This window comes from Hemicordylus capensis, chromosome 4 (assembly GCF_027244095.1).
Source record: "Hemicordylus capensis ecotype Gifberg chromosome 4, rHemCap1.1.pri, whole genome shotgun sequence".
Lineage (NCBI taxonomy): Eukaryota > Metazoa > Chordata > Lepidosauria > Squamata > Cordylidae > Hemicordylus > Hemicordylus capensis.
This window is the reverse complement of record NC_069660.1, coordinates 78,102,049-78,129,469: the sequence shown is the minus strand read 5'-3', so window position 1 is coordinate 78,129,469 and position 27,421 is coordinate 78,102,049. Positions and strand designations below refer to the sequence as shown.

Genomic DNA, 27,421 nt, shown 5'->3' with positions numbered 1-27,421 from the left:
TGTTGTGTTTCTGCTGCCTTTTGAAAACACATTGTTTAGATGAGCACCAAGTAGTTTCCAGGAGATTATTTTCTGCTCTCTCTTTGAGTAATGTTTCCCTCCCGCCCCATTTATATACTGTGTGTGGTTTCTTTGTTAGCCATCTTGAATTCTTAAACAGAAAGGCAGGATAAAAATTCTTATAGTAAAATAAATTCCATTTACTTTAGTGGGACCTGCTTCCAAACAAACTTGTATAGCATCGGGCCTTGAAGTTTGCCATGCACATATACAGGTGGACCTCATTATCTGCGGGGGTTCAGTTTCCACCAATTCCCACGGATAACAAAACTGCAGATAATGAGACCTTACGTCAATGGCAATTGGGGATTTAGGTTCCTGCAGGACAAAAAAGGCAATAAAGTACAGAAATAAGTGAAATAAAGTACCATGTTATTTCAGGTGTCCAGCTGTCTAGCAATGCCCCCCACAACTCCAAATTCCATCAATTTTCCATGAAAAATTGTACGTGTGTGTGTTTTGAAAAAACCTAATAGCCACAAAATGGTTTCTTTGAGCAAAATGGTGGCCAGAAATGACCTCGGAGATAATTTCCTGGTCACCTAGAAAGCACAGATTTTAACCCTTTTTGCACCCAAGTATACCAAAGTCAAGTCTCCAATGCCCAACCACAGTCGGTTACACAAAACTGTGGTTGTTGGGACTTTGTGTGAAAAGATCCACATGTATCTGCAAGGTAGAGCTAAAGATCTGCCTTGATTTATCCCATTCTTGCAGAGCACATGGATAACAAGAAGTTCTGGTTAGAACTAATCTTCCTACTTTCCTTTCACTATCCTTACAACTGGACTAAATTTGGACCAAATCAGTTAGGCAGTTCACAAACTGGCCCACGTGCCTCAAACATTCACAAGTCTGCCATCTTGAATTGGGGTGGATGACATCACAGACTAGGCCACTGAAGTGTCCCTGCTACTGTACTAAAGTTGGTCCAAATCTGTTCCCATTTGCCCCTCATGTGTCCGCCATCTTGACCTGGGGTGGATGGCATTCATTATTTATTTATTGAATTTAAATACCTCCTAGTATAGAAATCTCTAGGCGGTGTACAGAATTAAAACATAATATAAAACATTTAAAATTCATAAAAAGATAAAAATAATTATAGATGAAAACACACATTAAAATTTTGTGACATCACAAATTATGCCATTGAGGAGTCCCCATGTGTCACTCACTGCAACTGTTCCAAATCTCGTTAAAATCAGACAGTCCACAAATTAGCCCACTTGCACCTCAAATGTTCACATGTCCACTAGTGTTCACTCTAACAGGGATTCCCAGATGTTGTTGACTACAACTCCCAGAATCCCCCAGCTGCATTTGCTTTTGCTTGAGGATTCTGGGAGTTGTAGTCAACATCTGGGAATCCCTGTTAGAGGGAACACTAAAGTCCATCATCTTGAATTGTGGTGGATGACATCACAGACTAGGCCACTGAAGTGTCCCTGCAGCTGTACCCAAATTGTTTCAGGCATTGCAAAGTTGATGGGACACGGACACACACACGCATGCTGTCAGGTTGAGGAAAGTAGGCTAATAAAAAGGAATGTACCAATTCCTAGGCAGAGCTGCCACAGAGTAGGTTTTACCCTGCCTGACAACTTTTCTGTACCATCCCCAATCAGTGTTATACAAAGGGAAGTTTTAAAATCTCAATTTATTTTTGCAAGTATACTAGCTGGCAGGGAGCCTTTGTGGAGAGGTGACAACACTATGCCCAAGAGCTATTTTCTTCTTTAAACATCCTTACGCTACCTAAATTACTCCGGGGTCTAGAGGGGTTTAATCATACAAATTAATTCAGAATATCAGCCTCTGATCTTAGTCCAATAATATGGATTAAAACTGCTATGCCAACCTTTTAAGTTGTTCTTCCAAACCTCATTCTGTGAATGTTTACAGGAACACTCACAGAACTGCTGTATGTTATCGTTCACACTAAGTAAATTAACCTAAACTGTCTTCACAGTCCCCAACATAAATTAGAATCACCACCCCCCCCCCTTTGGAAGAGGGGGAAAGTCCAGTTTTTAACCATTCATTAACCATCCCACCTAAACAAAAGGGTGCTTAAAGTGTGTTAAATGTTCTTAGACTGCATCTCATCTACACTCTCAGTACAAACAATCATGTAGGCCAGAAGCCTACATGATTCCATGTAGAAGTTTGTGAGGACCTTAGAATTTGTCCTTTAAATCCATTTAGGACTCATGCTCAAGATCACAATGAGGATTACGTTCTCTCTTAATGCCCTTTAGTTGTCCTGTTGTATTCACAATCAGTGTAGTTACCAAGAGTAGTAAAAGGGTGGGACATCTCCACTTTTACAGTGCACGCTTTCATGTGAAATGTGAATCATCCTCTACATTCTTAATTATACATATGAAACCAGTGGCAGTTATTCTGGGTACAATACCACAGGTTACAAATTGTGTAGTCATATGTATGCAGTAGTAGAGTTAATAAGACAAGTCATATACTGTTCATGCTAGAACTCGGCCTACTGCCAGGAGAGAGAGCAGGCTGTGTGCTCCAACTCTCACCTTTCATTTCATACAAAGTCTAATTTGTCATTACCCAGGGGTGACAGAAGCAGGAGTTGAATCTCTAAAGCTGTGCAATTCATACCTGCTTTTGCTTCGTAGCCTCAGGATAATGTACATTCACTATAGAACTTGAAATCAGCCTAAGGACAGGTAAGTGTAGAACTTCTTGTTATATGCCCCTTACAGAAATACAGATAACGATATTCTAAACAGTCACTTTGAGAATTGCTTTTTAAGATACATTCTCCACAAAAGTAAAGGCCTCTTTACTCTGAGCTGCAGTCCCTCCACCCTTCTTAACACAAAACAACTATTAGATAATTGTTTCAGAGGCAGGTTTTTGCTGGCTCCATCCATGCTTTATGACCAGGGCCTGGGGGAATCCAAGCCAACCAGAGCATTAAGCAAACAAATCTCCCAAAGCCCACCCTGAATGAAGTATAGATAAGCTGGCCACAAAACTGGAAAATGTCCAAAAAGACAGTGGCCAAACTATGCCCATATGAAAAGTCTCCTTCTCTTAGACACTACAGATGAGCAAAAAGAAATGTATCCACCCAGATAGCATTGGGTCTATCTCACAGAAACTCATATTTTTCCATACCAGCATCACCTGACCCCCCACCCTTTAAGAGGATATCAACCATGTTATAATTTCTGCCTGCATGCAAGTACATTTCATATACCACATTCTATACATACAATAATCCTACAGAAAATTAAACTGTGTGCGGGTAATCAATGTATTGAGCAAATCCGTAAGTTATGTCAAACTTCATTCATACACAATTCACATCACAGCGTAACAAAATGGTAATGTGTATGGAGTCTGATAGGTCTACCTGGAAAAAGCTAATGCAGGAAGGGAATTCCAAAAGCAATCACATTTCCCCCTCACAGTCTGAAATGAATTTCATAGACACTAACTAGGGTGACTGACATAGCTATCTGTTCATTTCCATGGTGTCCAATTTCAACTTTCAAAAGCAGAGCATTTTTTAAAATGCTCTTTAGAATTAAATTCATAAACCTAGTGGGACAAAAGATGGTCCACAGATTACCAATACTATAACCGGTCCAACATGTTTATGAGGCCACTGGGCGAGGTTGTGAAGAAACACCAAGTTCGATGCAATCAAGTGAATAGCCCTGGTTTGCAATCTCTTCATCTGACCCATGCCCCACAGTCTTCTGATTACCCAGTGTCTGGCAATGGTAGGAAACCTGATACAGGCAAGTCAACGGGATCCATCCAGAGAGGACGAATGGCCTAGGGAAGATTGTGACAATATGGACTTCTCTCATTGATGAGTGCAGACTCAGATGGTGGTGAAGGTTTGCAGTTTCCTGAGCAACTGAAGCTCAGGTTGCAATGATGCCCAGGAGTGTTTCATGTCACTTTCATCTGGCAAGAAGGCTGTAATTCAGATCTAGCAACTCTTCTTCAGACCTCTCCAAACTCAAGACTAGATGAAATGCTTCTCAGAGACTGTCCGGAAGTATCAGCTAGTACAAACCAGCAGTTTACTTTGTGATATAAGAACATTATACTAACACTCCACTGGCTCTGAATTGTCTTTTAGGCACCCTTCAAAGTACTCAGTTTGACCAGTCCTGGGAAAAATATTCAGAGAGTGATCATTCACCTCTTGTTCTAGTTCTGCATGGTACTATTGCTGCTCTTCCCTCCTGCTGCTGTTGTCACGAACCTGCTACTGACTCCATTGTTCAGAATCGTCTGCTATTCACTCCCATCACCAACACACTGATTGGAGGCAAGATTACTCAATTCCGTTTACTGCTGGGATTGGAAGCTGCCATAGTGCTGTTGTGCATTTCCCTGGCAGAGAAACACAACAGAGAACTATGTACAGTAGTTATACTTGCATCTCTTTTGGACTGACCAGAGAGCGTGAGTGCACTGGAAACTTTGGTCCCCCACCCCACATTAATGCATATTTATGGGAGGATCCTCACATACCTGTGTTAATCTATATAACCTGGAGCTAAGAAGTTCTAAATTAGATCATAATCCCCACTGTCCCTTGATTTAGTAGAACTGACAGTTCATTACTTTTGATCAGCCTTTCACCATCCCTTTGTGTGACCAAGGTTACAATGCACACATCTGCAAGATTTGTAAAACAGCATTTGTTTGCCACCCAGAAGGAAAACATAAGAACAGAATAATGTTGAGACAGTTCAATGAGCTTGAGTTGAGCTGAGAGCCAATGGTGAGCTGGCAAAGAAACTTACACTACTGATTTCTAGATACTCTCTATAGGGGGAGGGGGAAGAATTCACAGTTAAAGGCTCTTTGTTGTGGCCCTAATCCACCAGGAGTCTGGACTACAGGAGGGCAGAAAGGACTCAACTCTTCCTTCAAATTAAGGGAGGGGAGGAGGGGAGGGAAAATTGCAGAAACATGAGCAAAACTAAGTTTCCTGCTTCTGGGAGGCAGGGAGAAGTGGTTAGATGAGCTGGCACGCAAATGAAGGCCCATCCTCCACTAACTGGAAGCCATTCTAAGCCTGTGAACTCTCTGAGCATCTCCTCTGGAAGTTAGTGACTATTGTGAACAGCTGGATCTAATTTAGGAGGAGATGGGAGGAGACAGTCATCAAGAAACAATAACATATCTCAAAAGCTCCTCACAAACTTCTAGAATACACAACACTTCCCAAATGAGAATTGCTGAGCCTTTTACCCTCCGGAGGCTAAAGTGAAGAGAGAGTTGACACAGTCTTAATCTGGATTACAGAATCCGTTTTAAGACACTTCGGTGCTCTGAGATATAAAAATGCTTTATTCCAGTTTCTTTTAATCCTAATCTCCCAGATCAGATCAACTGGAATAAGACACTCGATCCAAAGCAGGATGACTACATGGGAGCTTAAACAGGATTAAATATGCTAGTGAACATTCCAAAGCAACAGTTAATCAGAATTAAATTTTGTAATGCTAGTACGAATTTAGAATTCTACCAATGGATAACTTTAGAGTATCGGCCCCAGTCTCCTGTCTTCATGTCTGTCTGAGGACTAACAACAATAGAGCATTCTCTTTTTACTAAAGAGAAAACAGAACAATAGAAATGAATCAACAGTTTATCAGAGTTGCGGACTGATTGACAGAGTTTGTATTATTGCCCTTGCTCTTTAAAAGTTCAAGTCATTCATGACAATCACAAAACGAAAGAACACACAAAAAAGATTTAATACATAAAGCACACATTAAAAAGGTTGTGAGCGGTCTCAACCCCAAAGCTTTATGTATTAAATCTAATTTCCCAATCGCTTAACGATTGATGTTTTTTTTCTGAAAAACTTCTGAATTCAGCAAAAATCTGGTTTTACATTATAAATGTAGCTTTGTTTTATTTAAACACAATCTCACTCCAATAAAAATGACCTTGCGATCTAATTAAAAAACAAGAACTGAGACACAATTAAGTACAAACTAATAAAGTGTAGTTTTAAACAAAAATAGACAATTTTGCCAGAATATTTCACACTGTACTTTAAGAAATGTAGACAATGATCATATTTATGGCATGGTAGCCCATCATTTGGATCCTCTAGCACAGCAACTTCTAGGGTTGCCAATCATCTCGAAAGAGCCAGGGCACCCTGTATTCAAAGAGCAAAGTTTTGGTCTCATAAGAGACACAATCCCCCCCCACACACATATTTTTGGTGGCTCCCAGTCCCTGCCAGCTTAGCTATCTCCTCACACCAGCTGCCGCCAATCAGAATGTCTCTTGCAGGGGCAGCCAGGCTATTCCCTGATGATCAGCTGTTTGGTGAGTGGGTAGTGCTGGCTGCAGCAGAGCATGCTGTGTGGGAGTGCTGCTGTGACTGCCCGCTTGCTTTCCTATCTGTCACAAGCATTTCTGCATGTGCACAGCCAGACTGCTCTTCCCCACCCTTCTAGTACAGCTCAAAAGAGGCAGAGTGCTCTGTGGACTGTGCCTGCCTGTTGCCATCACTGTGTGGTGCACTTGCTGTCTCAGTGGTGCCTTGCCCTCTTCAAGGGACAGTTCTGCTTCTGCTGCTGCTCTCCAGTCTCTAGGTCAAGAAATTATGGGGCTTGCATATGTTTTTTACACCAGCATGTTCAACTTGGTTTGCGATTCAGAGGGTGTGGAACTACCGTGGGGCTTGCTTTCCCCTTTTTTAAACAAATGCTCTGTGTTCCAGTTTGTGAGCAAGAAGCTGTGTGAAACTATAGGGCGTGTGTGTGCACGAGCATGTGCACACTTTTTGTTTTTACAAGTGTTCAGTTGGTTTGTGAATGTGATCAAGAAGCTGCATGTGGAACCACCATGGGGTTAGTGTTATTTCCCCCGCCACACACACCAGCTGCCTACTTCCTGCTATTCAGGTGCTGCCAGCCTGCTGCCATGATTAATGCACATTAGTATTAATTCAGACAACATTGCTACTCAGGCTCCCAATTACTCCTGCATCCTGCTCTCAGCCCACCCCCCACCCCTGTATCCCTTATTTGGGCAATGGAATGTTGGCAACTATAACAGGCACATAAAGATTGTGCCATCGATTTGGTGTCGACTCCTGGCAACCACAGAGCTATGTGGTTTTCTTAGTAGAATACAGGAGGGGTTTACCATTGCCTTCTCCCGCACAGTATGAGACGACGCCTTTCAGCACCTTCCAATATCACTGCTGCCTGATATAGTTTCCCATAATCTGGGGAACATACCAGCGGGAATTCACATTGACAGCCTCTTGCTCCCTAGGCAAGTTGCTTCCCTGCTGCATTATTAGGTGGCTTAATAGTCACATACATCTACACAAAGAGATGTGTTCTCAACTTTAGCCTGTTGCTCTTGGCTACAAATTGCATAGTCACAGAACTAGCTTAGCCAATCTGTGACCAAATGAGATGAAGCAGACTGCTGCACATGCTGATTTATTGATCTGATTTTATATAAAGTTGCGGCCCACCCTGGGGATTGGGCAAGTTATAAATTAAAATAAGCAAATAACTCAACTGGGGAGCAAATTACTGTGAACATATATTAGTGAAGAATTGATCATAAAAGGCAAAACACAACACTGAAGCCACTGGAGGGTTTCTCCAGAGGTTACAAGACTTGAAGGCATGTCTCAAGGATGGACCAAAGAGCTACCAGGCTGTTTTCTTTTTCTTGTTAATGTCATAAGGAAGTTTATATTGATCGTTCCTTTAACAGACCAGATTTCCTTGTTACTTTTCACACCATGCAGAATTCTCATTCAAGTGGCAAGAGAAACTATTCATAGGAGACAGTTTTGAACACTTCAGAGGTGGAAGTTTAAAAAAGGCACACATACTTACAAAACCCGGAACTTCTTGTGTGGAATAGATATTTTTTAAAGTCCTGCAAATGCTTGCCTCACTGGGAATGGGAAAGACTATCCAAAGTTATTATGCCTAGATATTATATGCACATATTGAATGGCATTTGGGGCTGAGGTAGCTTATGACAACCCTGTAATGCAGTCCTCTGTTAGTATCCCCATACTGAAGTCTGTAACAGGAGTTACAACTACCTTGTAGTATGATCTCCACATTTCAAGATGGGAGCTGAAGTAAATAGTGGCTTTTGGCAACTCTCTAATAATGACTTCAAGAACTGTCACCTACTTTCCCTCTCTCTATTGGCAAATTATGTTACACAGATACAGATATATCAGGGTGGATTTGATTTTTTAAAAATTTAAATTGGACTTTAAATTTTTAATGATATATATATTTAAATGTAAATAAAATAGTAAATTTCTACATCTCATGTAAAAACCTGGTTAACATTAAATCTTGTCAAGCATACTATACTCACACTTTCCTAAAAATGAATTAAGGACTCTCTCTCTCTCTCTCTCTCTCTCTCTTCACACACACACACACACACACACACACACAGCGTTACCTACCAGGTTTCAAGTTCCCTCCCTGGCTTCTCCAAGATAGGGCTGGTGAGAGAGATTCCTGCCTGCAACCTTGGAGAAGCCGCTGCCAGTCTGTGAAGACAATACTGAGCTAGATAGACCAATGGTCTGACTCAGTATATGGCAGTTTCCTATGTACCAGTCAAATATGGGAATTAATTTCAGTTTCATCTCAATAAACTCCAGTCTGTCCAGTAACTGCCAGCTCTTGCTTTTGCAATTTTGTAGGCTTTCGGTTTGAATTTCAAATTCTAAATCTATTTTTCATGTGCAAAGACACAGGCTGCATAGTAGAGTGGTTGTTTTCTGGGGCTGAACCAAATCAGAGGAGTTAAGACAGAGATATGATATAGGAAAGGAGGTGAATAAAAAAATGGTGGTGGGGAGGCATGATTCAGTATAAAACTGTCGCAGCTTCAGGGCACAGCAGACTGTGTCAAGTGTAAGCAGTGCAACAAGACAATGCAGGGTCAATGCAGGGCTGTCACAGGTAATCAAGGTATCAATTACATTAAAAACCAGGTATTATACACTATTTCCTAAATGTAAAAATCAAATTATCTTTACAAACTACACAAAATATACCTTCCTAGATGTTGTAAGTGCTCTATTTATTTATTTATTCAATTTCTATACTGCCCTTCCAAAAATGGTTCAGCGAGTTGTAAACTAACATGTTTTAGTGATCAGATTTGCACCACTGTTTAAGAAATATGCGAAGTAGTATCAGTGGAAAACTTGACTTACATCAGTGATTTAATTTGAGGTTTTCTCTTGGTGATTTAAATCAATCCAACCTGATATGCAGACATACATAATAGAACAATTACACAGATACAAAGATAACAGTGCCTATGTTCCTAAATTACCAATCATGTTGAAAAATAGTAGTACAGCAAAACATATTCCCACAGGGGGGAAAAACAGGAAAGCTTGAAGCAAAGCTAAATCTAGTTAAATTGCTACCTTCATTATCTCCTCAGTCCCCTACCACAAAGTCAACATTCAACTGAATGCCAAAGGTTGTGTTCCATTCACTTGCAAGCACATAATGTAAAATGTGGACCTCCCCTTCAAGAAATTACTATCTAACTAATAGTAGGTACTCTACTATCTCTATGGTTCATGAGGGTTGGGGGTGGGGACAATTTGCTGTTTTGGCTCTGAGGCACGTAGAACACTTAACCAAAAGTGACTGAAATCTTTAAGATGTTCTAAGATTCTTTAGACATGGGGTGGAAGAAGCCAACCTAAGAACTGGTTCTTCCCATGTCTAAATGAAGATGACAACATCCTAAGTATTAGGATTATAAGCGAAAGCCAAGCCCATTTCACACCTCTTTGCCTGTTTCTCCTAGATAATTGGATTCATCGATCTCTTCTGCTATGAGAATGTGAGCTCCAGAAGCCACCTGGGGCTCATGAATCTCATTGTGGTAAACATCCACTAATCCCATGTCCTATGTTACAGAAGAAGAAAACACAAGTCACTTCTTAGAAAGTACAGTGCCAGATTCTGAGAATTAATCCCCGCTCAACTAAACAAAGGGTGCATTTTCAAGAGAGATTTAAAAACCCAGCTGCTTGATATGAACGCTTTCCCGCATAATATAGTATCCCTATTTCCAATGCATCCAAATGTTTGGCATAGGCATTAAAAGGTGCCTCAACTACACCACCCACTGGAATAGTCATGGGGGCACCCTGAAATACTGTTCTCTGATGTATAATCTCTCAAACTGTTAGAAATGAAGATTCACTATTTGCAGATAGTCGCTCGCATTCAATCAGATTTGGATGCCAGGATTTTGGCAGTTCCAGGAGATGTGCCTCAGCACCCATCTAGACCTATTGTGATGGATTCTCAGGTAGGTGGCTGGAGCCAATTATTAATGCTTCATTGAGGGAGGGTAAGATGCCATCGAGCCTCAAGCAGGCAGTAGTAATACCACTATTTAAAAAGTCCTCCCTTGATTCCACCAACCTTGATAACTAGTGGCCTGTTTCAAATCTTCTCTTTTTAAGCAAGGTGATAGAGCATGTGGTGTCTGTGCAGCCGCAAAGGGACTTGGATGATATGGATTATCTAGACCCTTTGCAGTCTGGCTTTCACCCTGGATTTGGGACAAACTGGAAACTAGACAGGGTGAGTGTGTCCCTGTTGGTTCTCCTGGAACTCTCAGCAGCATTCAATACCATTGAAAATGGTATCCTTCTGGACTGACTCTTGGGTATAGAGATCAGGGATAGTGCATTGGAGTAGTTCTAGTACTTTCTTGTGGGGAGGTTCTAGAAAGTGGTGCTAAGGGACTTCTTCTTGACTCCTTGGCTTCTGGGGTCCCACAAGGCTCAGTATTGTTCCCCATGTTGTTTAACATCTACATAAAACTGCTGCAAGAGGCCATCAGGAGGTTTGGACTGAAGTGTCATCTATATGCAGATTACACTAAGCTCTACCATTCTCTCACATCAGTGGATGTACTGAACCAGGGGCTGGAGGCAGTGATGGGCTGGATGTGGACTAGCACACAGAGGTTAAATCCAGACAAGATGGAGGTGCTGCTGGTTAGTAGAAAAGCCAATGGAGATAGGGCGATTCAACCAGCTCTGGATGAGGTGGTACTCTCTTTGAAAGAGCAAGTGCACAGCTTAGGGATGTTGCTGGACCCACCCAACAAGGTTGTCAGAGGGGCCTTTGCTCCATGTGTTGACATTAAGAGAGGCTAAGTTGTCGTGCAAGCGGACAGGGCTTTCTCTGTTGTTGCCCCCAGGCTCTGGAATGCTCTCCCAGTGAATGCCCACTCTTTGACATCTGTGGCTGCTTTTAAAAAACAACTAAAATACCTTTTTATTTGTTCAGGCTTTTACCCCTTAGAGGCTGCCGGGACTCTCAGCTTTCTGTTTCTCTTTATCTTTTTTTGTGTTATGGTTTTTATTGTTTAACTGATTTTAAGGTTTTAAATGTGATTTTTAATGGAGTTTTATTGTGTTTTAACTTTTGTAAACCACCTTGGGATGTCTAATGAAAGGCAGTATAAAAACTGAATTAATGAATAAAATATTCTACATTAGCTTTGCATAAGAGTGGAAAGAGCAGTTACAATGGGAAGTCATACTCCACCAGATCTATGGGAATTATTTGCACGGGTTTGAATAAGACTCTTGGTAGAAGCTCTGAAGGAAAGCAATCCTGGAAAGAGCAGAAGTCCTCATAACTTGAAAAACTGTTGAAAGGTAAAAAGCAGGAGTAATTGTTCTGATATCTCAACATAGAAGGAGTAGACATTAATGTTTCCCCTATATCTGTAACATATCCCCTCTATACTCAATAAATGGTTTGGGGAAAGAGGGTGAAAAATGAAGCGATGACATATGCTGACAATACTCATTTTTAAAAGATATTAGAATTCAAAGAAGACTATGAAGTGTTAATGAAAGACCTCTCAACACTAGCTGGCTGAATTGAATGGTAGGCAAAGTGTGATACTCAGAAGGGGAAAGTAATGGACTCTGGAGGGGAAATAAATCTTGACCGAGCAGCATCTGTTCCTACATGCACAGAATGAGTCTCTTCCCTTTTTGATTTAATTTAAAGTGGCGGGAGTTTGATCAGTGGCAAAGAATACTTGACTAAGATGATAGGGATATTTAGGCTGGCAGAGCAGCTATTTTGGAGGCCAAGCAGTAGCACATAGGAAGAGGGTGTAGATAATGGGGAGTTGCAATCTGTGAATGCTCAGGGGGCAAGGTGTTGATTGGGTGGAGCTGATGCTGGTGAAGAACAGTCAGATGTGGAAGGGTGACATGGTAGGGATGAAAGACGAGGTTTTTTTAATCACTAGGCTTATAACTGACTTTCTTCCACATCAAAACTGATTGGACTTGGGGCTCAAAATGTTTGCAATGGCAACTGGTTGAAGAGCTTGGCCCATGTGAGTCACACTCCTGAGTTGAAGAACTATATCTTGATCCTCAAAGGAGTTCCTACAATTGCTAAATGATAGAGATCGATAAGAGATGAATCACACTGTCATCTTTTAAATGTATTTAGCTAGTATCAATGGTGCTAGATATGGACATTATTCAGCTGAACTACATTGCATTTCAAATCTTCCAATTTCTTAAGCATTATCTTCCATCATTCTACCAAAGATGCTAAAATGGCTTTCGTCACACATTCCCAGTGGCAGATCTTTCAAACACTGCCTACAATGCTTTTGGTTTTAAATACTGTTGTCATCCAACTGAAGACCTCTTAGTCAATGGTGACTTATTAAATCTACATAAATTTGCATGTAATAGGTTTTTTTGAAGAAAACATCTTTGTTTTTCAATTCTGAAGAGCAATTCCCTCCTGTGTGAGAGAAAAAGACGAATGCATCTAAGATAGCATCTATCACTTGCACTTTTGTATATTTACCCTCAAAATATTTTTTAAAGGAAACTAACTGCCCAATTAATTGAGAGTGCCCTTTTTTACAGCTGCAATTTTTATTGAATGGTGGTTTGTTTCCACACAAATTACTTAACATTTGTAATTGCTACAATCCTCTTCTGGAGTATTTTAGTGAAGACTAAAATCAGCAATGACATCTGACATAAACAGTAATGTTTTTAGTTCAATCATTAATGCACTGGTAAAGAATTCTGGAGATCTGGATTAAAATCAGACTCCTGACAGAGCCTTCATATTGTCTAAAGGAGAGAAATCCAAAAGTCTCAGCACTGACCTCTCCTTGTTCTAGTTCAGCTTCACCACTCATTTGTGTGGGGGTGGATTTAGATTACTGCCAGGTGTTTGTGAAAGATCCTTGCCCTAATTCCACTTTGAATTTTATTTTTTTTAAAGAGAGAAATCAAAAATCCCCTTCTTGCACATTGCCTTAACTATTGACATGTGCTATAAATTCCAGCAGAATTGCCTGGGATCTCCAGGTAGCAATACTTTCTTTTTCTCAATAACCCATCACTCAGCTACACAGTATAACAATGCAGCCGTACAGAAGTTCAGTACATGGCAGTGTCCTGTTCAACTGAAATGCCAGACAATATGCACACAAGATCAGAGTGCCCAAATTCTTGCAAACAGAATTATTTGTGTGTCCAGGCCTTCATGCTCAGAAGTGGTATATAAATACTGTATTTAAAATAATAAGGCAACTAAACATATGACAATGATCAAGTAAGTGAACAGGACACTGCATGGCAAGGAAAATACATAGTGCAAACTTCAACAGCCACCAATAGGACACCAAAAAGAACTATACTGAGGCAAGCACATCACATTTGGTGCGTCTCTTCTCAAAGGATGGAGAAATTGAATACTAAACCCATGATGCCATATTCCATTTATGAAGCTTAGCCTGCCTAGGAACTGCAACAGTATCACCCATTTTTGCTATGTTTCTAGAACAGCTTCGATGACAAGAGACAAACATCAAGATCTAGCAAGTTTCACTTGAAATCGTAAGATCCCCAGATGCCATCTGAGTCTCAGGGTATTTGAAGTCTTTAATGAATAGGTTCTGCAATGTATCAATAAAAAAGCAGTGTATCAATATTAATATAAATCTTATCTGAAAGGAAATGCAAACACTTAACTCCTGTCATGAAATAAGGGGGCAAGTGGCTGCCGACGACATCAAAAGTGCAAACCTCCAAAGACTTGCAAGGCTACAAACAGGAGTACCTTTTAGGTGCAGGAGTCATGCCCCACATTTCCCTTTGCATTTCAGATGGCATGAAGCTCCTGAAATTAACTACACTTGTCCCACAATGTAACAAAGCATTGTAAATATAACTAACTTAACCCACATGGAGCATCTGCGAGTTAGTACTTGATTGCTCCCCTTACGCACTGCCATAGCCCCCCTCACCTCAGAGATCTCTCCACCCTCACCTGTGCCACACCCCTGCTCCATCCTGTTGCTTTCACCCCCTCCCTTTACTCCATCCCCCTTACCTCTCTTGGTTGCGGCTGCAGCGTTGCTGTGCCTATTGGCCAAGCTGCAGCCCTCTATCCCCAGAGACCTCACCACCTTCATCCAAGCCTTGTGCCTGCTCCTCCCACAGGGACAGCAGCAACGTTTGACCAGGGCCTTCCTCACTGCTGCCACCGCCATGGCCACTCATTCTCTCAGGCCGCTGACAGGTCCAGGCCTGTCCCTTGCCTGCCTGCCTCCCTCCGCCAATGGCCTCAGTAGCCCCAAACAGCAGCAGTGGTTGTCTGGGCCCTTCCTTGCTGCCGCCGCCATGGCCACTCGTTCTCCTCAGGCCGCTGACAGTCTTGGGCCTGTCCCTTTCCCTTCCTTCTTTCTCTCTTCCCCTCCTTTCTTTTTCTCTCTCCTCCACTCGCTCTTCTCCTCTGACTTTCTTCCCCTCCCTCTCCCCCCCCCACGTCCTTCCTGAGTTAACAGATCTTGTTCCCTTGTCTAATTCACACAATGGCAGCCTCCTTCTCCTGAAGTGGCTCTTTCCTCCCTTACAACCCCTCTCTTCGCAGACCCCTGCCCACTATCCTTTTATATACATAGATAGATTCCTCTCCTCTACAAGCAAGAACATCTTCCAACCAGTAACAGTTGCATTCCAACTGACCTTAACCATCACAGGCTCCTCCTCCCTATCTGCATATGGAATCCCTACTACCCAATCACCATGGTGCCACAGGCTCTCCCCGCCCGCCCCCCCGGCATATGAACATGAAATCCCCACTGCCCAATCAGGTGCTTCTGCTTACGAACTCTCATGAGAGTTGCCACACACAGGATTAGCCATGGATATGCCTTAGAGAATTATATATATAGATTGTTTAGAGAAGGGATAGGCAACTTGGACTCTCCTGCTATTGCTGAAATACAACTCCAGTCACCTCTACTCACAATAAGTTGTGGCTGTAGATAGTGGGAGTTGTAATTCAGCAACAGCTGGCGAGCTAAGGTTGCCTATCTCTGGTTTAGAGGGTGCTTGTTTGTGACTGCTCTTTCTTTCCCTGTAAAAAGGGGATACTTCCAGAATTACAGAAGCTGCAATATGTGGTATTATAATACTTCCAGTATACAGAAGCAGCAAGCAGGGCTCTCTTATTCTCCCTTCTGGCCTTAAGACTGTCTGGCTCTAAGAAAGAGGAAAAGAGGCAGTCCACATGCAGCTTTCAATGCTGCCCTCTTCAACACAGGGAGAAAAAGGAGAGAGAGAGAGTGTGTGTGTATAATCTCATACAGTACAGCCCTGTGTAGATTCAGTAAGTATCTACACAGCTCTGTCCCCAATACAGTGGAAGGTATATGTGATCACCTGAAAATGATCATTGCTCACCATTGGCAGCTAGGTTAATGGTTGATTTAACCTTGAATGTATGAAAAGTTAGCCCTTCCTGAATGTTGCTCCACCTTCAAAATCCAAAATAAATACCTTGGCTATGGAAACTCCATATGGCTCATATCACCGAGAGCACTAGGTAGAGAATATTTTCAAACACCACATGTGAGCGTTATCACATAATCTGGAACATTTAAAGGATTTTGTAGGAGCAGGCCCAATCCTATGAACAACTGAAACAATGAATACAATCCCAGAGAATACTGGGGAGTGAAGACTGGGGGTGGAGAGCCAGTCTTACAGTAGCAAGCATGAACTGTCCTCTTTGCTATACATTGCTCACTTGGGTTTTGCATTTGGATGGCTTACTGCATGTGAACATGTAAGATATTCTCCTTAGGGGGTGGGGCATAGCTCAGTTGAGAGCACTACATGCAGAAGGTTCCAGATTCACTCCCTGGTATCTCCAGGTAAGGCCGGGAAAGACTCCTGCCTGAAACCTTGGAGAGTCATTGTCAGTCAGTGTAAACAATACTGAGCTAGATGGAGCAATGGCCTGACTCAATATAAGTCGCTCTGGAGCAATGCCAGACAAAGAAGGCAATGTTTTAAAGTGTGCCAGTGCTGCTGCTTGAAAGGAAGCAGGTTTCCACGTAGAAGATAGGAGGGAGCCTGCTTCTCAGTTTTTAGGTAAGCCTCCCCACCTATGTATGGAGCTGATCCCGGGTGTCCCCCCCGCCGCATTTCATTGACAACCCTACACCTGCATCCATTGATCCAGCATGTCTCTGCTCAGCAGCCCTGATTAAGAGTCAATTCATTCACCATTGCTCGTGTTGCGAGTTGATGAAGATACACACGAATCTGAAATATATATTTTATTCATTCATTCATTCGATTTCTATACCTTCCAAAAATGGCTCAGGGCAGTTTACACAGAGAAATAATAAATAAATAAGATGGCTCCCTGTTCCCAAAGAGCTCACAATCTAAAAAGAAATATAAGATAGACACCAGGAACAGTCACTGGAGGTACTGTGCTGGGGATGGATAGGGCCAGTTACTCATCCCCTACTAAATAAAGAGAATCACCACGTTAAAAGGAATGAATGAATGGATGGATGGATGGATGGATGAATGAATGAATGAATGAATGAATGAATGAATAAATAAATAAATTTCTATACCGCCCAAAACGCAAGTTCTCTGGGCGGTTTACAAAAATTACTCTTGGTTACTCTTTGCCAAGTTAGCGGGGATATAAAGGATATATCACAGACTGGGAACATAAATTTAAGTCTGGTTTAGCATATGGGAAAGGATGGATGTCCAGCTGAACTCATGTTGTTCCAGAGGCTCACTAAAGTGTTAACTCCTTCATACAACTCAGTCCTATGAGGCCAATAGTGACTGAAGAAAAATGAAGATCACTTCACAAGGAATGATTGATTGTACAAATCTCCATCAATTAGTTCAGATAAGAGCCTGGTCTTGTTGAGTATGGTCAACTAGATTTGGGCAGCAACTCTAAGTGCATTCAGCCTAACTGATAACCACATATATACCACAACTCAGTAAATAAACCTCTCATCTATTTCCCAAGTAGCAGATTTCCTCTCACTCACAAAAACAGTAATGAAATTAGCCAGCTACTGGATCATCAATGCCTTCAAATGCATGTTCTACTATGACTGTCTCAATATACTTTACTGAAGAAGTTGCACAACTAAGGCTTGCTGTGGCTATAATCAGAAAGAAGTGCTGCTTTTCAAATATAATTACCAGGATGAGTACTACACATTAGGATTTCTCAGAGTAACACCAGTGTTTCTTACAGCAAGCATGTAAAGTGTGAATGTCATATTAATGTGTACATGCATCTCTACACCATCATAAACAGGAGTCTGGGAACCACAGGATTCACAGACTCATACACAGGTGTTTAGAGTCACATGTACAACCCCTGTGGGAAACACCAGCATTTTGCACAGCCACTGCAGTGTGGTGCTGCCCTCAACTGTGCAATTATTCAGTTTCCAGACCACTTTGCAGGGGCTAGAGTGTTGACACAGTTGCACGCATGCTAATTTATATTATCATCATCATCATCATCATCATCAACTCAATTTATATACTCCCTGGTATATAAAGAGGCTCAGGACAGTTTACATTAAAAGCTAAATCACATAATAAAAAACTTAACCAGATTAAAATTAAAAACTAGACATCATTAAGAGCCAGGTTAAAAAGAAGGGTCTTTAAGGCTCTCTTGAATGCTTCCAAGGAAGATAATCCTTTCATATCCATGGGGAGCACATTCAACAACCTAGAGGTGACAACTGAGAAGGCCTGATCCCAGGTTGCCACCAGACAAACCGGTGGTACCTGAAGATGGATCTCTCCTGATGATCTTAATGAGCAGTGGGGATCTTGTATCTATCTATCTATCTATCTTTCTATCTATCTATCTATCATATTTTTACACCGCGCAAAACTTACGTCTCTGGGAGGTTTACAACAAGATTAAAAAGTAAAACATTAAACAAAAACAAAAACAATTTAAAAGCAAGAAATTTAAAACACAAATTTTAAATTTTAAAACAATATTCTAAAAACAACATTCAAAACAATATCAGTTAAAAGCCTGGGTGAAGAAATGCGTCTTTAAGGACTTTTTAAAGGATGTCAGAGATGGGGAGGCTCTTATTTCACGAGGGAGCGCATTCCAAAGCCTCGGGGCAGCAACGGAGAAGGCCCATCCCTGAGTAGCTACCAGACGAGCCAGTGGCAAATGCAGACGGACCTCTCCTGATGATCTCAATGGGTGGCGGGGTTCATTATGAAGAAGCCATTCTCTTAAAAACCCAGGGCCCAAGCTGTTTAGGGCTTTATAGGTTATGACCAACACCTTGTATTTTGCCCGGACATATCGGCAGGCAGTGTAACTCCTTCAATACGGGAGTAATATGGTCTCTCCTAGATGACCCAGAGACCTGCCTGGCTGCCACATCCTGGACCAACTGTAGTTTCCGGACTACGTACAAGGGCAGCCCCACATAGACCGCATTGCAGTAATCCAGTCTGGAGGTTACCAGCAGATGTACCACTGTTTTGAGGTTGTCTAACTCAAGAAATGAGTTAGAAATGGATGCAGCTGGCGTATCAGCCGAAGCTGATAGAAGGCATTTCTGGCCACTGTCTCAACCTGGGACACCAAGGAGAGACTTGGATCCAGAAGCACCCCTAGACTGCGTACCTATTCCTTCTGGGGAAGTGTGACCCTATCCAGAACAGGCAGATCAAAATCGTTTCTCGAGTTCCTACCCCGCACAATGAGTACCTCCGTCTTATCTGGATTCAGTCTCAGTTTGTTATCCCTCGTCCAGCCCATCACCAATTCCAGGCAGGCATTTAGGGAGGTTATGCCCTCTCCCGATGATGCTGACATGGAGAAATAGATTTGGGTGTCATCAGCATACTGATAGCACCCTGCACCAAATCTCCTGATGATCTCTCCCAGCGGTTTCATGTAGATGTTAAACAACATCAGAGACAATACGGAGCCCTGAGGGACACCATACAAAAGTTCAGATTTTGAAGAACAACAGTCTCCAAGGGACATCATCTGGAACCTGCCCGAGAGGTAGGAGCGGAAACACTGCAAAGCAGTGCCGCCCACCCCCAACCCCCTCAGACGCTCCAGAAGGATACTATGGTTGATAGTATCGAAAGCTGACGAGAGGTCCAGAAGGACCAACAGAGTCACACTTCCTCTGTCAATTGCCAGTTGTAGAGAAAAGTGCTCTCTCAGGTAACCCGAAGCTAAGCCGTTCAGGGCTTTAAAGGTAATAACCAGCACTTTGTACTTTGCCAGGAAATGTATTGGCAACCAGGGCACTGGTTTAAGAACAGGCACAATGTGATCTCTCCGGGATACTCCAGAGACCATATCTGGCTGCTGCAGAATTTGTATTTAGATTTCATTGTAAGAATATGAAGTGTGACAGGAAACACACACGGGTTGATTCTTCTTAAAAAAAAAAAAAAAAGCATGGAAGAGACTGTCTATCTGCACCTTTACAGAACAAAGCACTCTTCTTCAGATGGCACTTGCTTGCCATCAATTCTCTTTGCAAAGCTTTTCATTGCCACCAGGGTGGATTTGATTTAAATCAAACTGATTTAAATCACGATTTAAATCACGATTTAAATCACTAGCAGGGTGGATAAAAATCAAAAAAATCCGATTTAAATCAAAAAAATCCGATTTAAATCAAATCCACCCTGATTACCACACCTTCCAACTTCCAGGGTCACAACAAAACACCAGATATTTCAAGTGGACTTGGAGGACCAAAGCTGCACATAGACTTTTACAAACTGTGCTAATAACTGGCACTCTATGAACTACACCCAGGTGGAATCAATATATCATGCATCGCACTCAAAGTCTGTTCATGTAACAGACCAAACTATTGATGGGACAAGCCTGGAAAGAGTAGGGGCAAGAAGGGAAGGATCCCTTGAAGTTTCTGTATGCCCCATACTCACAAGTAGTGAGGCGGTGATTCCAGTTCTATAGTACATCTAGTCTCTACTGAAACTGCAAACAAGGAGGGCCAGTTACTGACAACAGGGCTGCTGGTTTCTGCAAGACAAGCACCAGTCCCACAAGGAAACTGGACCAAGAGCTGTCAAACTAGTTTCACAAAAGCTATCAGATTGTGGCACCTGCCATTACTTCCAGCTCAGACTAAAGTCAGTACAAGCTGCTATGTGACAACAACGGAAATCACCACCCTCTTGTATTCACAGGCAGTGTAAAGTGCTTGTGTATTGACTATTATCCTCTTAAATCTCGGGGAGCTGAGACCACAAGCCTGTACATTTAAGACAGTTGGTTAGAACTTGCTTGTTCCATCATGCCTTCAGTGTGGATTAAAGTGGAAGTGTGGCATCCTGGGTGGCTTGCTTCTGCACTGTTTATTATTCTGTGTTTTATATATATCATTGCTTGTTAAAAATATATATATATTGTGATCTGGCTTGAGGGCTCTGTTGCAGAAATATGTAGTGAGACTTATTTCTGACCAAACAGAATCAGGCTTCACAGTACTTTCACAAAAGATGCAGGGTTTTTCATTCAGTGGACCTCTATAGTGAAATAGCAAGCTTAGCCTCTGCAACACTGTTTTCACACTCCTGATTTATCTGGGGAGAGGCCTTGAGGAAAGAAGAAAAGCCCTGACATTTTCTGTATGGGGTGGCAGTACTATAAATTGAAAACTTCAGATATTCCAGGCAACGTGTTTCTATTGGGACAGTCAAGTCAAACCTTTTACATTAACAGGGGTTGTTTGCTTCTGAAATACCATGTCTGCAACTTTAATTTTAAAACACCTAAATTCTGTCACTTGAACACACCCCACAATTTGGGTATAAACTTTAAAAATGCAGTCCCGTAGAAAAAGATCCAGCAACAATCGTAGGGCAGTACCTTTATTCCTAGGACCAATCCAAATATCACAGTGTTGAGAATGAACTTTTGAATTCTGTAGAACCTTTATTCATGCTGGATGTTAAACAAAAAAAGAGGGGGCGTGGCACAGTGAAAGAGTCCAAGTCTCCACTTTGAAGACTGTGAAGGAAGTACTATGCAGACTTATTACAGTGCAATCCTATGCACGTTTACTCAGAAATAAATACTATATCCAATGGGGTATACTTCCTGATAAGTGTGTTTAGCATTGCACCTTAGTTAGGTTAGACCAGGGGTCCCCCAGCTTTTTAAACAAGTGTACCCCTTCTGTCACAAACCTTCAGCTCAGATACTCCACAGAGACTGTGTGTATACACACACACATACAAATCTAATGAGTATTCCCACTGAAATCAATAGGACGAGTCAAGTTGTTTTATTAATCTCAATAAGACTGCTTATGAGTAATCTCTCTCTCTCTCTCTCTCTCTCTCTCTCTCTCTCTCTCTCTCTCTCTCTCTCTCACACACACACACACACACACACGCACCCTTCTCACCCTTCCTAAAGCAACTCAGGGAGATTCACATTAAAACCAAACACATATAACAAAACAATTAAACTCAGAAAACATTTAAACCAGATTAAAACCCATTAATCTTAAAAAACTTAATGTACGCCAGGGACTAGAATAGCTCATCTCATAACTGTAACATTTAAGATCGAGTGTGTGAGCACACACATATATACATAAAGACACACAATTAAATGTTAAAGTTAGGGAGCCAGGCTACTACAGTCACTGGATCACACCCACACTAAGTTGGGCATAAGCTGTCTTTCTAAAATTAATAAGACAAATTTACTTGTCCTATTAATTTCAATCAGAATACTCAGTGCTAGTTTTCTGAAGCCTCTCAGTCAGGCTGAGGGGAGGGTTTGCTGAGCTTCAGCACACAGCCTGCCAATCAGGAATAGAGGTGGCAGCAGTGCAATGTTAGGTCCAAAACATCCTAACATGCCTGATATGGGTCATTTTAGAAGAGGTCGGAGAACAAGTTCCTGATCCAAACTAAGGAAGCCCTCGTTTGAGAGAAATCGGAGTTTCCCAAAGTGCCAACTGGTGGCAGGAGTCTGCACTTGCTTGCTCGTTCTCTCAATCGCAGCTGGCGAAATGCCCCTATCTTCTGCCTTCTCTGTCTGCCTGTGCATTCATTTTTTTAAAAAAAAGGTTTTAGCCCATTTAAAAACTCACAGTTTAAAAAACAAAGCAGCCGATTTCCTGGTTTTCCTCTGAGATTCTCTGACATTACATGACTTCCCTTGTGATTCTCTGATGTTACATTACTTTTCTTCTGGGTTTCACTATGATTACAATTTCCCGATTACTTTTAAAAATTAAAATTAAAGGATGATCAGAATCACTTGTAATTAAATACACAAATTCTGGCCATCCTAACCTATTTGTTGGGCAGTTTTCAGAGCTTCCTTTATTGTTTAAGCCATCCTTTTTACCATATGTTAAATTAATGCAAAAATTTAAAATAAAAATATAGAGATCTTGAAAATGAAAGCCAATTTGTATGTTCTATATCTGCAATAAAAAAGTTATGTGGTGAAAGTTAGGTTTCACATCCAACCATTTTGCAACTTCAAAACTCATGTTCTCTTTCTGAAACCTTGCATACAAATTCCATAAAATTCAAAATCATTTGTATAAGTCTGAAATAGGATTTGAAGTTTGCTAATGTGGGAAGTTAGCTGAATTTCAAATTCCCACAATAACCAGTTTCAGCACTAGTATTAACCCCCTGTGTACGGAACCATTTTAGAGAAGCAGAAACCCACAGGCATGCATATCATTATGAAGCCTCCAACTGACCTACCTTTCCTAGCTCTTCAGTCTGATTATATAAATCAGGAGGCCTGGTAGAGCTATGACCCAATAATCATAGTCTTGTCTTATGTGTTGTATACAGATACTTCTAAAGTTTGAGAGAGGTGTTGCAGAGACAGTACACTGGAATGGTTTGGCATTAAATGTAAATTATTACATGAAAATAAAAAGGCATAAAATGTGGACTTCAACCTTGCTCCTCCTGAGTTAAAAGGTTTAGGGTGACTGGTATCTTGCCCAAAATTTGCTGGACAACGTAGTTATTTTCTTAATGTACAATACAAACACATATGACACAAAGCCATTCTTTAACCATAATCATTTAAACACAACACAACACCAATCACAAATGTTATAGCTCTCTATAAGGAAAACACATCGTTTTCTTGTGGGGTTTTGTTTTCAAGCATTTGGAGGAGGTCCCCTAGACCAGAAGTCCAAGAACATCCGAGGGCCCAACGTTGAGGATCCCTGCCCTAGACCACTATTCCCTCTACAACTCCCAGCATCCCCAGCTGCAATGGCCTTTGGCTGGGGATTATGGGAGTTGTAGTCAATAAGATCTGGGAATCCCTGTTAGAGGGAACACTGCCCTAGACCTGTTGTTGTGATTATTTTAGCACTCATTTGAGTATTAGTGTAAAAGTTTACACTAGTTTGTAGCAAAGTTGAGTGTCTGCAATTACACTTGGCTTTTAATTTTTGGTTCTGTTTTATAGGAAGCTGCCTTATACCATCAGGCCCTTGGTCCATCTAGCTCAGTATTATCTTCTACACTGACTTGCAGCAGCTCTCCAAGACTTCAGACAGGAGTGTTTTCCAGCCCTATCTAGGGATGCCAGGGATTGAACCTGAGACCTTCTGAATGCAAAGCAGATGCTCTGCCACTGAGCTATGGCCCCATCCCCTAAGGGGAAGATCTTACAGCAGACAGCACTTACATGTAGTCATCCATCCAAATGCAAATCAGGGCAGACCCTACTTAGCTAAGGGGAAATTCATGCTTGCTAGTGCAAGACCAGCTCCTCCCCTTGCCCCAGGCAAAAAAACCCAGCTTCCATCAAGATACCCTAGTTCCTTTCCCAAGTCCTGTAAATTTGGTTTGTGTTGAATTCTCAACTCCTGGTTTGCATATGAACATAGGAAGCTGCCTTATACTGAGTCAGACCATTGATCTCAATATCTCAGTATTGTCTACACTGAATGGCAGCAGTTCTCCATGGTTTCAGGCAGGAGTCTTTCCTAACCCTACCTAGAGATTCCAGGGATTGAACCTGGGAGGACTTTCTGCATGCAAGCAGATGCTCTACCACTGAGGTACAACCCCATCATCTTAGGAGATGGGGCTTCACATGTACCATCCAGATGCAAATGGGGGGGGGGGGACCTTGCTTAGCAAAGTGGACAATTCATGCTAACTACCACAAGACCAGGTCTCCTCTCCATTATGCCTTGCTGGATCACCATCACCATGTTGAAACCTTGCCAATCACCCACAGCTTCATCCAAAACAAAGTTGCTTCATATCCCAAGGAAGTTAAGGCTCTCACTTACCTTGAAGGACATAAGAGCCCAATTCTACATTCAACCATGCCCTACAGTTCTTCCATTTGGTTATGTCACCAAAAGGATCCTGAAGACAATATAGGGGCAATCTCTCCAAAGAAGCAGGCCTTGGTTAGGCTGGACTTAACTCAGCATAAAGTACAACTGAGGTGCTGTTTTCTAGGCAGCTATTCCCCTGAACAATGCAAGCTCTTGCATGCCTGGGCCTGCATGATCAGCCGTACATCCAACCCATGACCAAACAGCAACCTGCCTGCAAGGCCTCACCATGAGAAAGTGGCCTCCAGCACAGAGTTACTTTCCCTTAAATGTCTCAAATGCAAAGTCCCTCAGTGATGCCTTGTCCTTGTAAATAAGACAGAGCACCCGGGAAAAGTTTGCCATTTCCTCATTAAGATCTCCCCAGCTTATTCCGATGCAACTCCACACAGAGCAGGCAAATGCCTGCTTCCGAAATAAAGTACACTGTCTACTTGGAAAACTAATCAATGCACTTGGAAGGGCCAAGGAGCCTTCTACAGTCCTGCCTCTGGTGCAGCCACCAGTACCACTGCTCTTATTTATGACAGACAATAGGAAGCCCTCCTGGGACCTCTCTTTTTAGTTCTTTGCCCTCTGGTCTGCTGGCTTCCCAGCTTCTTTGTCAATCTATTAACACTGTGGATCAGCTGCCCATAACCAACCAACCAGAACTGGAGTTCCTCCCCACCCCCACCTTATGACTGATATATGGTGCATCTTACACCTTGGTCTATCCATTCCCATCTTGGGTTTTGAATGTTAGCAGGTTGTTTATGCTCCTCTCATTGAATCTCTTCTGCACCCCCCATCCAAAATAGGCATGTAAAATCTAACTCTGTTCAGTACAATATCATTTATACATGACAATGAATCTACAAAAGCACATGTCTGCCTGTGTCCAAATAGTGAGAAATAAAGCATTGCACAAAATATAACACACATAGGTAATTAATTGAGGAAATGAGTTTGTGCAATTTGAGTTGTCAACACTACACTCCTAGGGGTTAGATATAAGTTGTTGTAACATACAGCACATACAGAACTCTTTTGTGCCTCTCAAAACAAATCCTGTTTTAAAAGACTTCCTCTCAACTTAAGCCAACACACACAAGGTTGCTTGAGAGATAAGAAAGATAACACCTATTTTTTTATACAGAGATATATGCTCTATTCTAGTTATCAATATATACAGTCTGGATCACACACTAAAGTTTTCTTGGCAGAAGTACAGGCTATGAGTACAGTTACAAGCAACTGGGACCCACGAAGTGTTAGGTTTAAAAAAATCAAATCCAAATCTGTTTTAGGCCAACAACTTCAAAACTTAGAAAACTAAGAAAGATGAGATGGGGCAGAAACCAAGATTTTCTAACGCACCACTAGATCGGATCCAACTGGAAACTATAGAATATTTTTTACGTCCTTGGACTCCCCCCCCTCCCCACCCCCAGCAGAAGGAAACTTGTCTCCAAGGAAGGAGCTGCCCCAGCAGTCTCAATGGATACAGACTGGATACAGTATCCTTCTCCAAAGGAAAATTGCGACAAGACATGGCCAAGGGGTGAAACCCGGGTACAGGGGCTGTCGGTAAAAAGAGAATGGGGTTTGCCGTCAGCTCTCCTCCGTCTAGCATTACCAAGTATATGGGCGGGAGAGAGACGCTGCGGTTTGGGTATGGGGGAGGCAAAATATGTGAGGGGACGGGGCGGGGAAATTGTGTCGTGCCCCCCCCCCCCCGTCCAGGACAACTGTTGGAAAGGGGGGGGAGCAGAGACGGATCTTTTTCTCCCTCTCCCAAAGAAAAAGAGTTTCCAGGGCCGGGGTGGAAGTATTTGCTTGCTTACTTACTCCGTGCTCCGTCCGGGGAAGGGCGAGTGGTGGTCCGGCTGGCACGACCAGCTGAAGCTCTGGTTCGGTTCGGGGGAAGAGGGTGACAGGGCAGCAGGAAGGCGGCGGGGAAGAGGGGAGGGAGGCGCGGCTGGCTCAGGAATCCGCCGCGCGCGGAGCGGAGCGAGCCGGGAGCAGCGCAAGAGCGACGGGAAAGTTTGTGCGGAGGAAGGAGGAGCAGAAACTTGGGAAGAGAGAGAAAGGAGGGAGGGAAGGAGAGCAGGAGCCAGCCCCCGCCCTTCAGGCGCAGGGACAGCCTCCTCCACCATCGCCGGGGGAGGAGACCGCCTCCTCCGCTGGGGAAACGGGTCTCTCCCTCTCTCGCTCGCTGGGGGAGTTTTTTCTGTTAAAAGAAAGGCAGGAGCGGGGGGCTGGGAGAAAATGGATACGTTTACTGGAAAAGGCTGGGCCAACCAGCTCCTTTTAATGAAGGAGAGAGGACTTGGGGGTGGGTTTCCTAGAGGGAGGGGCGAGCGTGTACGCGGGAGAGGGTCACTGGGCTACTTGGCCAAGTTTTGTAAAGGGTTCGGAGATCGCATCGTTCTTTCTTCCCCGAGGAGGCAAGGAGTGAGCATGTGGGGTGCAGTAGCGGATGGAATGTTTTACTTAGAATGGGGCATCCTGCGGCCGAATCATCGCTCCATCCACAAAGTTCACTGCGCCACCCGTAGCCAGCCACTTAATCCACCTC

General features: G+C 42.5%; 1 protein-coding gene across 4 annotated transcripts in view; it reads right to left on the bottom strand.

The window, feature by feature from the left end:
- The window catches only part of TEAD3 (TEA domain transcription factor 3), a 126,461-nt gene extending 99,374 nt beyond the window's left edge, over window positions 1-27,087 (bottom strand). For 2 of the 4 annotated variants that reach the window (XM_053248762.1, XM_053248761.1), the window contains exon 1: window positions 26,692-27,086. The gene's annotated coding sequence lies outside the window, so the exon portion shown is untranslated. Of the gene's footprint in view, window positions 1-26,687 lie in introns of all 4 variants that reach the window. The other 2 variants (XM_053248759.1, XM_053248758.1) reach the window with 2 other exon arrangements.
- Window positions 27,088-27,421: the final 334 nt, after the last annotated feature.